Source organism: Belonocnema kinseyi, chromosome 10, assembly GCF_010883055.1.
Source record: "Belonocnema kinseyi isolate 2016_QV_RU_SX_M_011 chromosome 10, B_treatae_v1, whole genome shotgun sequence".
NCBI classification, from domain to species: Eukaryota; Metazoa; Arthropoda; class Insecta; order Hymenoptera; family Cynipidae; genus Belonocnema; species Belonocnema kinseyi.
The window spans coordinates 21,587,893-21,601,127 of record NC_046666.1 but is presented as its reverse complement, the minus strand read 5'-3'; positions in this window follow the sequence as shown (position 1 = coordinate 21,601,127).

The following is a 13,235-nucleotide window of genomic DNA, read 5'->3' as shown; positions in this document are numbered from 1 at the left end:
GGCGTCATTTGAAGGATCAATCTCGACGAAAATGGTTCACATTAGTGAATACTAATGCCATCTCTTAGAATTTTCAGGTACTTATCAGACTGCCTAGTATCTCTAACACATTTAGTTAAGCCTACCTCGGCTGTTTTCAACTAAAACTGCTAAACAATTTCAATTTAGATAGAGTCAACCTAGAAATATTTTTAAAAATCTGATTCATATCCTCGTCCCCAACTAAGGTTAAACTAACTCAAAAAGCACCGGCAGTACATTTATTGAATGCCACCTGCTTCATACAAAAATAGCCAAAATAATTTAGCATACACAAAACTCCCTCTCGGCACCTTCAAAAGACTCTGGTTAATATCTTCATTCGGTAGTAATATTCATCTGCTTTCAAGAACTATTCCTATCACTTTTAACGAACCCTGTCTAAGTTAATTTGAACTAAGACTGTCAACAAATTTTAAATAATGCTGGCTCACACAAAAGATTTGATCTCTTTTGCCCAATCCGTGTTCATTTCTTCCCTAACTTCAAAAAACAGCTGAAAATTTATTTGTTGATTGAAAACTTCAGAAATAAATCTATCTCGTAACTGCTCGTCCCTAAACTTCAAAAATAAATAAAAATCACTGAAGTAATCAATTTTAGTGATTATTACGATTCAATTTCGGAAGGTTACCCTGCTGGTAGAACCTCTACAATTAAATCCTGCCACCTCGAAAGAATCTGGAGACGATTGCGAAAGCCCAGAAAGGAGATGCTTCGAATTATTTTAAACCAAAAAATATAAATTCAAGAAATTCGTTGAATTATCAAAAATAATGGAATTATCATTAAATTAGTGTATTTTTTTACCCGATAGCTGCAGTTTCAATCCGCCGCAATAAGTGTTCAGCCTAGAGGATTAAGTGTCCATTAAAAGATAAATTTCAAAAAAAGGCGAATTTTTCACATACTACTTGAAAATCTTAACTAAAGAATATTATTTTAAACTGAAAAAACGCACTCAGCCAGAGCCAATTTGAAAAATAGTCTCGAAATTTTATTTATCAAGGAAAATTCAGGGTTTTAAAACGAAAATTTTTCTAAAGGTTCTTCAAAACATTAATGGTCCGGAAAATTAAGAAAATTTTTCAGGGAAAAATTCTACAATTTTAAAAATTAGAATTTGCAGTAACCCTGTTATCTATTTTACTGAAATTGTATCTTTTTGGATATAGGTGCAAAAATTGTATTAAAAATTCAACAATTTTGTTTGAAAGTCATCCTTTCTTGTTGAGAATTTAAAACTTTCGTAGAAAGTTTACTTTTTGTTTGACACTCATATTTTCATTTTGAAATGTCAAACTCAAATATTTCTTTAAATAAAATTAATTTTTTTAAATATATCTTATTTAATTAAAAAATGCATCTGTTTTAGTAAAATTTTCATATTTCATGGATGAAAAATCCAAATGTTTGATTAAAAATTAAACCTCTTTGCTTGAGGATTTAACAATTATGTTTGAAAATGTTAGTTGAACCAATTTTTTCTATATTCATATTTTCAGTTGAAAGTTTTACTATTTTGCTAGAAATTAATATTTTTTATTTAAAATTTAACTACACAGGTAAAATTTAAAGTGCTTTTTCAATTTTTCTTAAAATGAATGTCAATACAAACAAAATTCTTAACTAGAAATTGTGTAATTATTTTTCCAGGTACAAAAATAATTGAAAAGGAAAATAAGAGATTTTTAAACCAACTAGTTCAGGTTTAAACAAAAGAAATAAATTTTTGAAAAAAAAAATAAATTTTTGAAAAAAAAAATAAATTTTGAACTACTGTGTTTAACATTAAACCAAATAGTTGAAGTTTCATCCCAAAAGATGAACTTTCAACCAAGAAAATTTATTCTCTGGCAAAAAAGGAAAATTTTCAACCAATTATTGACATCACTTTTGCATCAAATAGTAGTTTTTTTACAAAATAAATTCCATACCAAAGGTATGATAGTACCATTTTTAATTTAAAAGAATGAGTTTCTAACGAAAAAGTATTTAGATTTTTTTATTGCGTTCTATTAATTTAATTAATTAAAAAAAAAGACAAACATAAAAAAACGGAAAGTTTCTTCAAAATAGATAAGAAAAATAAATTTTTGTAAATTTACATAAATTACATAAAAATCAAGATAGACTGTAAAACTTATCATAAAAGTTTTCATTTTTTTAAAGAAAATATTCTCATTTATTGCATTCATTTATTCTATTACAAATTAGTATTTAGTAATTGCCAATTTAAGAAATACTATCCTTTTTAAAAATAGGTGAACTTATTTTAGAATTTAAATATTTATTTTAAAAAACACAAATGAAAATCATGAGAAATCGAGAAGTTAAAAAATAAGCGAACTGCTAAACTGATTTAACTTTCTCCAAAACAATGAAATTTAGATCTTAAGTATCTTCCTATTTTTACCTAATTGCAGCATATTAACAATGAACAAAGTTTATTGTTGTTATAAATAATTTTAACTAAAAAAAAAAAAATTGACATTTTTTTGGGAAAAACTCGCTTTGTCTAATATGTATAGAATTTTCTCCTTAGGCGTAATGAATTTAAAAAAATTTTCCAAACTCAAAATTTATGTTTCTTTATAAGTAATGAATGTTAAAAGATAGAAAAATTATCGTATGTTATAACGAATGTTAATTTTGTAAACTTTCTATATATATTTATAAGAAGAGTTTATAAAATATATGTTGATCCTTTTTGGGTGAACAATTCTTGTCTAATAATTTTTTCGAAGCCACTTTGGTATATACATTTTTTTATAGCTTGGATCGTTTGTCCAAAAATGTAATTTTTTTATTTTATTTTTTACGATTAAAATTAAAGTTCTGTATTTGAAAAAAAAATTAATAACAAATTTTTACTTCTTTTTCAGGTCAACATCTTCTGTTTTATTTTTTTTTCTTAGCTTGTATCGTTCTTCCCAAAATTACATTTTTTTTAGAATTAATGTCGTTTTTTTAAGTATAAATCATAATCTAAGTATCATATATACAAGAGAATTATTACCGAATTCTAGATATTTTTTTATGCAAAATTTTATTTGATTTGTTTTTTTAAATATTTTGCATAGTTCAATTGCAAATTCATAATTTAAGTAGAAAAAACTTTTTTTCTTCAAAACTACATTATTTTTTGAATTAAAAAAATTATCCTTTTTCGTTGATGACTTATTGTTTTGGTTGAAAATAAGTATTTTTATTAAAAACTGAATTTTCAAACTGAATTAGTTGTCGAAATTTTTCAAAGGCATTTAACATTTTGGGCTGCAAAGGCATTTGTTTAGTTAAAAATTAAAGTATTTCGTTAAAACTTTAATTCGATTGCTTCAAAATTGATTTCTTTAACTGTAAATTAAGGTTTTCAATTTTTTCCTCTAAATTGATATTTTTCAATTGAAAATTCATCTATTTTTTCCAAATTTACCTATTTTTGGAAGAAATTATTTTTTGCAGCTTAAAATTCACTTATTTTGTTTAAGAATGAATTTTTTCAGTGAATATTAATTTTTCAAACTAAAAATGTAACTAAATTTTGTTGTTGAAAATTTAAGTATTTCATTGGAAACTTTTTTCATTTGGCTGAAAAGTTATTCCTTTGGCCGCAAATTAACATATTCTATTTTCTGTTAAAAAATGATCTATTTTAGTAAAAAATGTATCTATTTTTTATAAATATCTCTTATTTTGTAAACAATTATATTTTGTGGTTAAAAATTCACTTATTTGATTTGAAAATTACTTTTTTCAGTAAGCGATGATTTTTTTATTTCATTAAAAACTTTTTCCATTTGGTTATTATTATATATTTGGCTTATTCCTCTGACTGAAAATTACTATAAATTATTTTCTGTTAATAATTGATCATTTTTTATTAAAAATTCTTCTATTTTTTTAAATATGTCTTTCTTGGTAGAAAATTCACCTTTTCGGTTGGAAATTCTACTATCAGTTTAAAAATTTTATTAAAAATTAAAATATGTGGTTGAAAATTCTTGTATTCTGTAAATAATTATTCTATTTTGGTGCATTATTAATATTTTTGGTAGAAATATTATTTCCTTTAGTTTTAAACTAGATTATATTTATTCAAAATTAATTTTATTGTTAAAATATTGAACCATTAGACTTTTTGTCGAATTTCTTTATACAAATTTAAACTTTTCGGTTTTGGCTTTTTAAAATGAATTCTTTTAATAAAAATATACCTATGCCATTTTTTCTAGGGAATTGTAGAAAGTTTACTTTTTGAATAAAATTCATATTTCGTTTTGTCTATAAAAATAATTTAAAAAAAATGAAATTCCTTCTGGTTTGGTTTAAATTTTATTTTTTGGTTGAAAATATAATTACTTTATTTAAAATTCCTGGACTCTGAAAAAAGTCATTGTTCATAGTACACAGTTTTTTTGTAAATAAATAATAATTTCTTTAAAATTTTTAAGTTTTTACGTGGAATATTATTTTCTCCGTTTATAGAAGAACCTATATTAAAAATATGAGAAGATCAAAACGCTGGAATTTGAATATTTATGGCCCGGAAAAAGGAAAATTTTGAAAATTATGTTTTCACGCGGAAAAGCATACATAAATTTTAAATTGACAAAAAATTGGTTACGGTTCATTACAGGAAATTCGAAACTTTTTTGTGCCTATAGAATTTTGCAGACAGAGAAAGTATAATCTTTGTTAATATCGCACTTTCTGACTCAAGTTGTCTTAAAATTTGCAGATCACATAAGAACTGACAAGGTCAAATTTTACCGCAACCTAACACCTTCCCATTAGAATAATAATGTTGTTTAAATTTTTAAAATTATTATAATATTTAATAATAAAGATCTTATTAATCATTTTAAGTGATAAATAATTTTACTTTGAGTTTTTCTTTTAAATCACACGTGTCGCTTATTTCAGATTTTTTGAATTATGAACAAATGGACGAAAGTGAAACAAAAATTATTGGAATCAAACGGTTTTTTATTTTTTAGAAGCATAGATTGTTTCATCTCAGATATCACATATTAGCAAATTTAAATTTTATATTCATCTAAAGAATATATTTTTGGATAAGATTTCGACGAAACATATACGATTGATGCATTTAATTAAGAGAATCGTATTTTACAACTTCTACGTTAAAATGCTGATTCATTGGATGTTTGAAGCCTACTGGAACTGCCTCAACTTCTCTTTTGTTTAACAGTGAAACTGTTTGGTTCTTTATGTTTATTTTTGCCCGAATCTGTCTGTTTCCATATAAATAAATTCCACTCAGAATACTACCAGTCCCCAAAATTGCAAAAGCGTCACCATTATATTTTGTTAACACAATTGTTTCTTTAAATGGCATGGTTGTATTGACAATTGTTCTTAATCGCTGCACGTCTGGCCGACGAAGATCAAAGGTAAATTTTCGGAACTCGAATCGCTGGTGGGGATTGCTTTTGGGAATAAGCCGAATAAGTCCAAGTTGACCATATCCATATCCAAGTACCAGAGACTGGGGCTCAGCATGAGAACTAGGCATACGACGCAGGGAAGTAGAAGAAGATAAGGAACGACCCAGGCGCAATTCAGTAAGGGTATGGTTGGACTGTGTACTTAATTCTGCAACAAGAAATAGTAGAATGATTCTTTGTAAAGAACTTACTTCTATTTCGGAATACCATGGACCCCTTATACTATCTTGATCAAAAAGTTCCAGGAATTTATTTTTAAAATCAAAAATATAAGTTGATTCTTAAATATTGACGTGGTCCCCTTTAAAGTAATTTCCATAGACTGCCATCCACTTATTCCAGCGCTTGATCCAGCTCTCAAAACATTTTTGATACTCAATTTTCGGTATACCCATCAGTGCCGTTTTTGATTTTTGTACTATCTCCGATCGGCTGCTAAAACAAGTTCCGCGTAGTGGTTTTTTCAGTCGATCGAACAAAAAAAAAGGCACAGGGAGCTAAATCTGGTGAAGTTGATGGCTGCGGAATTGTATTAGTTGAGTTTCTGGTTAGAAACTCACGGAAAATGATGGCATTTTTCGACGGTGCATTGTCATGGTGTAAAATCCAAAAGTTTTTTTTCCAGAGATCCTTTCTTTTAGAGCGAATTGCTTCAAGCAGACATCTGGCAACTCTCGAATTGTTAACTTACGATTTTCAGCCAACATTTTTTGTACTTTATCAACGTTTTCGTCGGTTTTTGATGTCGACGGCCTACCATTGCGATAATCATCATTGATGGACTCACGTACATTGGTAAAGCGTTCATGCCACTGATACACAGCTATTTTTTTAGAGCATTGTTGCTGAAACACCTTTCCAATATTTGCAAAGTCATTTTGCCATTAAATTTATTTTTAACACAAAATTTAATACACACAAGTTGTCGCAAAATTAAATCCATTGCAAAAATCGAAATTCGCAAAAAAACAGATGCACTTAAAATTGCGTTACATTTACAAATGTCAAGCTAGAAAGCTGAAATACGCAGGGAATATTGTTAAAAGGTGTCAGAGCCTACAGAAACGAAAAAATGTGAATCGGTCAGCAGGGGGCGCTATACGGTGATAATTGCGGGAACTTTTTGATCGAGGTGGTATATAGGTTGCTTCATTCTAAAGTACTTTAAGTGAGAAAAGACAAATTAATCTAAGCACAGTTTACTTTCGAAGAGAAGAATTTTAAGAATCTTTCAAAGGAAGCCACGTCGATGCTCTTTCCAGCTGTGGGCTTCACTATTTTAGATTATGCTCATAAACTCTGCTGCTTGATTATCAGATTATAAAATGTTAAGTTACACAAACAGAGACATCCTCACCAAATGCAAAAATTGTCAATCTGCAATTCTTTGTTTGTTATTCAATTCGTATTTCATGCCACGCGTGAAGGCAGAAAATCAATATTTTTATAATAATCACAGACATTTGACTTTTTACCTGTAGACACCATTGACTTGTCAGGTTCGGACTAAACAATATGAAAAATCTACACGGTAGCTTTTGATGATTTTCCTTCACTTCCTCCAGTTAGTAATTGAAGAACAAAGAAGCAAACAACAAAAAACGGCCTGAAGAGACTTTTAGAGTGACTGCTTAAAAAACAAAACTTTTGAATTATTTGAAAATGTGCTGTTGAGAAAACATTTATTAAGAATCTTCAAATTCAATTCTATTGTGAAAAGTTAAACTTTGGTTTTTTGTTTCTGTTTTAATTGTACACTCCTGCATCGTCTTGCAGGCAATCCCATTCTTGCCTCTCTTCCTCTTCTATACGATGTCGGACCATTTTGCTTATTATACCGGCGAATTAACAAAGTTTTGGCTCGTTTTTCCAATCGGAATCACAAGGAAAGACAAGTAGTTTGTCTAAATCCTTTTTCTTTTCTTTGCTGACGGAGTGGAATAAAGGCAAACATGACAATGACCTTTGAAGGATCTCTCTAAGTCCATCATGTTTTTTTTTACTTATAGGTTCAAGATTTTTGAGATCTTTCAATATTCAGTCTGTGCCCAGTACCTTGACTTTCAGCTTTCCCGAAATCCTATATATCGTCCTCTGAATGGATCATCGTTGGCTTTTTTCGTAAAAAGTTTTCAATCTTACAAAAACAGCGATCGGCTGGAAAAAACTGTGCCTTCTCACTGGGAACGTAATGGAAATTCAACTCAGATCACCGCCATGCTGGCGCATATGTTTAATTCTTGAGCGAGAAAATCTCATCAAGTGGCTCAGGAGGACTGAAGCGACTTCCGTGGAACCAATACCTGCTTGGCCTCAGTCTAAACGTTGCGGGCTTGCTTTTTTTTCTTTACATCTATTATACAAGCATTGTACAAGCTGATTTGGCTTTTGTAAAATGTTTGTTGAATGGGGGTTCGAATTAAAGTCTGAACCTGCTCCATGTCGAAAAATAGGGTTGCTTTTTTGTCGTTGTTTTCGTGAATTAATTTGTATAGTTTTGATGGCTTATACTTTATGGATACGTTTTTCCATCATGAGCTGATGCTTCTTATTAACAGGGGCTCATTTGATCTTTTTTCCAATTAATTTGCAGTAACCACATACACATCAAATGCAGGTGACTTAAACCCAATGTTCAAATCTTTTCAAGATATGCTGCAGAACATCGACAAAGAAACGCACAGATCTAAGGTGGAGTTCCTCGAGCTGTTGTATATGGCATGAAGTATTTTCATGGACAAATCGCGGTGCAAATAAATCCTCTTGGATTTTTGTTTTCGGTGGCAGTGACTATCAGTTCTTTTAAAATTCCCGAAAAACGATCTGATTGCAGCTTTTTCTGAAAGATTTGTGTTCCACTTGGCATCCATCTCTCTTTTCTGCAAAGTGAGAACTCTCTTTCAATTTTTTAATAATCCCTTGGATTCTGGCCGCCTTGAACATTGTGAGGTCTATGGAAAACTGATGGGACACCTTTAGATGCTGACCAACATCAAGACGGTATCAATATTTCACGGACACCCAGCGCAATTTCTCAGCCGGATTGCTTGCAGGTTTTCAAGAAAACTTACGAGCAATCCCACTTTGTGAAATAAATCTACTTACCATTTGGTCCTGGCGCAGTTTATCATCAAAAGAATAAAGTTTTTTTTTAAATTTAGAAGCATTCAAAAGACGTACCTTCTTGCAGGAATAAGCTTTCTCTTTGTTGTAAGCGGGCGAACAAGCCAGGCACGTAATTTGTACGCGGCTTCAGTTTAATCAAATCGTCTTATCCACCTGCACTCGGAACTGCTCTGTTCCACCTCTGCTCTGTTGCTACCTGTGACCTTCACTATGTATTGCCGTTTAAAGAAGAGTAAATCGCATTTTTTCTACTAAGTCGGTGAACTCTGTTATTTGATTATCGGCTCGCGATATGTTGCAATCCACAAATAGAAAACTCCTCCCCTGAATGTCAAAGATACCACGCGTTTACTTGTCTTCTTAGTGGCAACGAAGCGCCGCACAGTGGTCTGGAATAGGAATTTACTGTTCATAATCGCCCACAGGTCGTATTTTTTTACCTATTAATTTTTTTTTAGGCTTTTTTAAATTTTGTTCACAGAGCAACAATATATAAACAAATATAGTGACAAAATTGATCATTTTAGCTTTGTGAATTTTTATCTCAAGAAAAAATATAGATAGAAACTCACTATAAGCCGAAATTATTGCACATGCAATCATAGAACATAATTAATTTTAATAATATTCAACTTAATCATTATAAAAAGTTTTTATAAACAAATTCTTATTAGTGTTTTTTTATCATAGAAAAAATCGTTTATTTCACGCTAGTTGCTAATATTTTTCATGAAAGTCATAATTTGTAACAAAAAAATTAGCATGAGTTAATAACTATTGTTTTTATAAACATTTATATTAACAAATTCTTTATAAACGAGTTGTTCTCATAGCTGAATTGATTTTTCTAAACAAAAGTGATTCACAATTGTCTTTAAAGCTATTTATATACTTTAAGCTTTATTAAACATAAACAAGATACATTGTTTATAAACATTTATATAAACAAATCCTTTATAAACGAGTTTTTCTCATAGCTGAATTAATTTTTCTGAACAAAAGTGATTCACAATTGTCTTTAAAGCCATTTATATACTTCAAACTTTATCAAACATAAACAAGATAGATTGTTTATAACAATTCAGTTAAACAAGTTTCTTAATAGGCCGTTTCCTTATGAAGTTACGTACAAAACAAATGAAAGATAAGTGACTTCTGAATATGCAAGTACAGCGTTGTTGCACCTTATTTTCACTTATTCTTCATTTATTTTTCAGGAAGTTGCATGAAACAAATGAAAGATAGGTGACTTCTAAAAACGCAAGTACAGCGTTATTGCTATGGACAGTTTGCTACAGAAATTGTTCTTAACAATTACGCAAATTATTATTTAATGTCCCATATCCAATTTTGGAGTCACTATTAGTTTATTGTCGGATAATTTTAGAGGACAACTGTCCTTTTTGCATGCAAAAAAATAAATCATAGTTTTGTTTAAAAAATTGTTTATAACAATCATATAAATCATTCTTTATTTAATTTTGTTGGTTAGTCACCGCAATAAATGTCACTCTAATAATTATTGAAGAAAAAAACCTTTTTTCGATGAGGAAACGGCCGATTAGGAGACTTGTTTAACTAAATTGTTATAAACAATTTATATTGTTTATTTTTGATAAAGCTTAAAGTATATAAATGGCTTTCGAGACAATTGTGAATCACTTTTGTTTAGAAAAATCAATTCAGCTATGAGAAAAACTCTTTTATAAAGAATTTGTTCATAGAAATTGTTTATAAGAATTAAGTTAAATATTATTAAAATCAATTATGTTCTATGAATTTATGTGCAATAATTTTGGCTGACAGTGAGTTTCTATCTGTATTTTCTCTTGAGGTAAAAATTGACATAGCCAAAATGGTGAATTTTGTCACTATATTTGTTTATATATTGTTCCTCTGTGAAAAAATTATAAAAAAATAAAATCACAATTCTCTTGAAAATTAATTGCTGAGCATTTCTAAAAAAAACTTTTAAATCAGTTAAGAAATACGACCTGTGGGCAATTATGAACAGTAAATTCCTATTATAGACCACTGTGCGCCGCCACGACGGTTGGTGGAGCGGCGAGACCAAATTTAAGTAAGCTATAGTACTAAACGTACAAGCAGATCCCCACGAGTATAAACTATAACTTTATAACCGCGCGCGAAACTCGGCGTCGGGAGTCCGTGCTCCCGTCTAAAGTGAGTGTTACTGTAGCAATACTGTTGGGACTATAGTTGTTCCGATGTGGGAACACACCGTGCCCAATATGAGAGAGGATGTGTACCAAGTTGAAGGCGAGCAGCGCGCGACGCATTTGGTGCTGCAGCTCTACCACGTGGGCGAACAGCTCGCCCAAAACATTTTTAGTGTAGTGCACGTTCACTGGATGTGCTACATTTTTTCGTCATTGCTGAGACGCACGCCAAGGCCTGTTAAATGTGTACGTCTGCTGATTCCTCACAATTTGCCTATGCCTATTTTTTATTCTGCAGTTTTCATATTGTTTAAATAAGTGTGATAAATACGATATCCACCATACTCATGTGTATTGGAAACAGCGTTTTCCAATAATAACATACGTTCCCTGACGCTCTTCCTTAACATTTTGGCACATCTATATTCAATCTTGCAGAGTTGAAACCATACCATCTGTGCATTCAGAAGCTACTATTGTTCCATGCTATTTCATAACATACACATTCTGCATGCTTCCGAAATCATTTTATATTAAATTCATACTCATTGTGAAAGAATAAAGATAATTTTTGAAAGAAATAGCAGTCGGGAGAGATGGGGAATGTATCGGAAAATTTGTTCTACTGGAAAGCTTAAACATTTTTAGAAATAATTATATCGCTATATTGTAATTATATTTACCAATAGAATTAAAAATGATGGCTGATGATAGGATCAGTATATAAACGATCTTCATCTTTCCCAATTAGTGAAAAACTGTAATTGTCATGTAATTGTCACGTATTCGGTTTTGTGGTTGAAGCAAATATTGCATCAAGCTTATCCTTTGGACTTTTATATTGAGTGATTATTGTATCACGAGATTGTGTTTATACTTCATGAGTCAGCTTTAAGGAAAAGAATTATTACCCAATTTCGTCGGAACTGATGTCGCAATTCATGTAAACATGTACGCTCTACGTCGAGCGGAATTTTACACAAAAATATTATATAGAAGAATTTGTGAAAATATTTTAGCATAAATTAGATTTTTAGGATATCTGAAGAATAGATTTAGTTTAGAATATCAATGACAGTCCTCTAACATATTTATAATAATGTTTAAACCATAAAAAGAAGTTTTTCTCAATACCTTTCCTGTTTTCACGAGTTCTTTCTGTTTTCATATCTCCTGCACAAAAAACAAGGAACAGGTTTTCGCAAATCTCTTTAAAAAATCTTTAGTAAATAAAGAACAAACTGATATAAGTGGGCTTCATCATACTTTTTGAATATGAGGAAAATGTATGTCATTTTCCTTAGCCATCCATATTGTTCAAAAATTAAACAAGCTGGACCATTTCCATGATTAAAAAAAATTTTTTTTAAAGATTTAATACTTACTTGATAATAACACTTTCACTTTTATTTTGTTATCTTAAAAGTCACATTAAGTGTTTTGGTGAGAGTGTGGCATAAACTAGTATCCTGATTGCCGTTGTTATTTTTAAAAATCCTAAAAAACAACACCTAGTATATTTAGCGAGCGCCGTCACACTCGCCTTCATCTTGAACGTTGAAAAAAATTCCTTATTAACAGCAATCAGCAACAAAAATTCGGCCACAAATCTTTGCATCACCCACATCATGGCAATAATATCTAGAAACACTAACGAGCATTCAAACAAAAAATTTAATTTTAAGTTTCTAACCAAAAATTTAATTTGTTAACACTGAGAATTAAATTTTCTACGAAGAAAGCTGATTTCTTAATAATAAAGTATTAAATTTCAATAGTATCAATAATTGTTTAACCAAAAAAAAAAAAGTTTAACAAATTAGTTTAATTTTTAGCAATCCAATGGTCTTTTCAATAAAGTCATGGAATTTTTTAGCAAGTAGCTGAATTTTTAACCTGAAGAGATAAATTTTCAACCCAAAAAATTAGTTCCATATTAAAAGACCAATTTTCAATAAAATACTTAAGTTTTCAACATAATGGTTTAATTTTTCAACTTAAAAAATTTAGTTTTAAATAAACATAAATGTCGAATTTGAGAGTGTCTTCTACTTTGTACCTTGCGTCAATTGAGCTGAAAAGTTAAATGCCCGATTCTTCAATGGCCATTTTCTTGCAAAAAACAATGCAACTATTTTGTAGATCTTCTTAAAGGTGCAATTAGGTCTTTGGATTCTGTTTAATGTTGCACGGCTTTGCTAAAAAATTAAAATTTTTATCTAAAAAGTGTGATTACGATTAAAACAAGAATATTTGCCTTACTAAAAATAGTTTAAACTAAATTTATAGATCTTATTGGGGTGAACAATTTTGCTCCTTAATTTTTTCTGTACCTCGCATAGGTTTAATAAAAATTAGCATTTAGGAATAAAAAAAAACATTTTCGATTTATGAGAGCTGCACTGTTATTTGAACATGG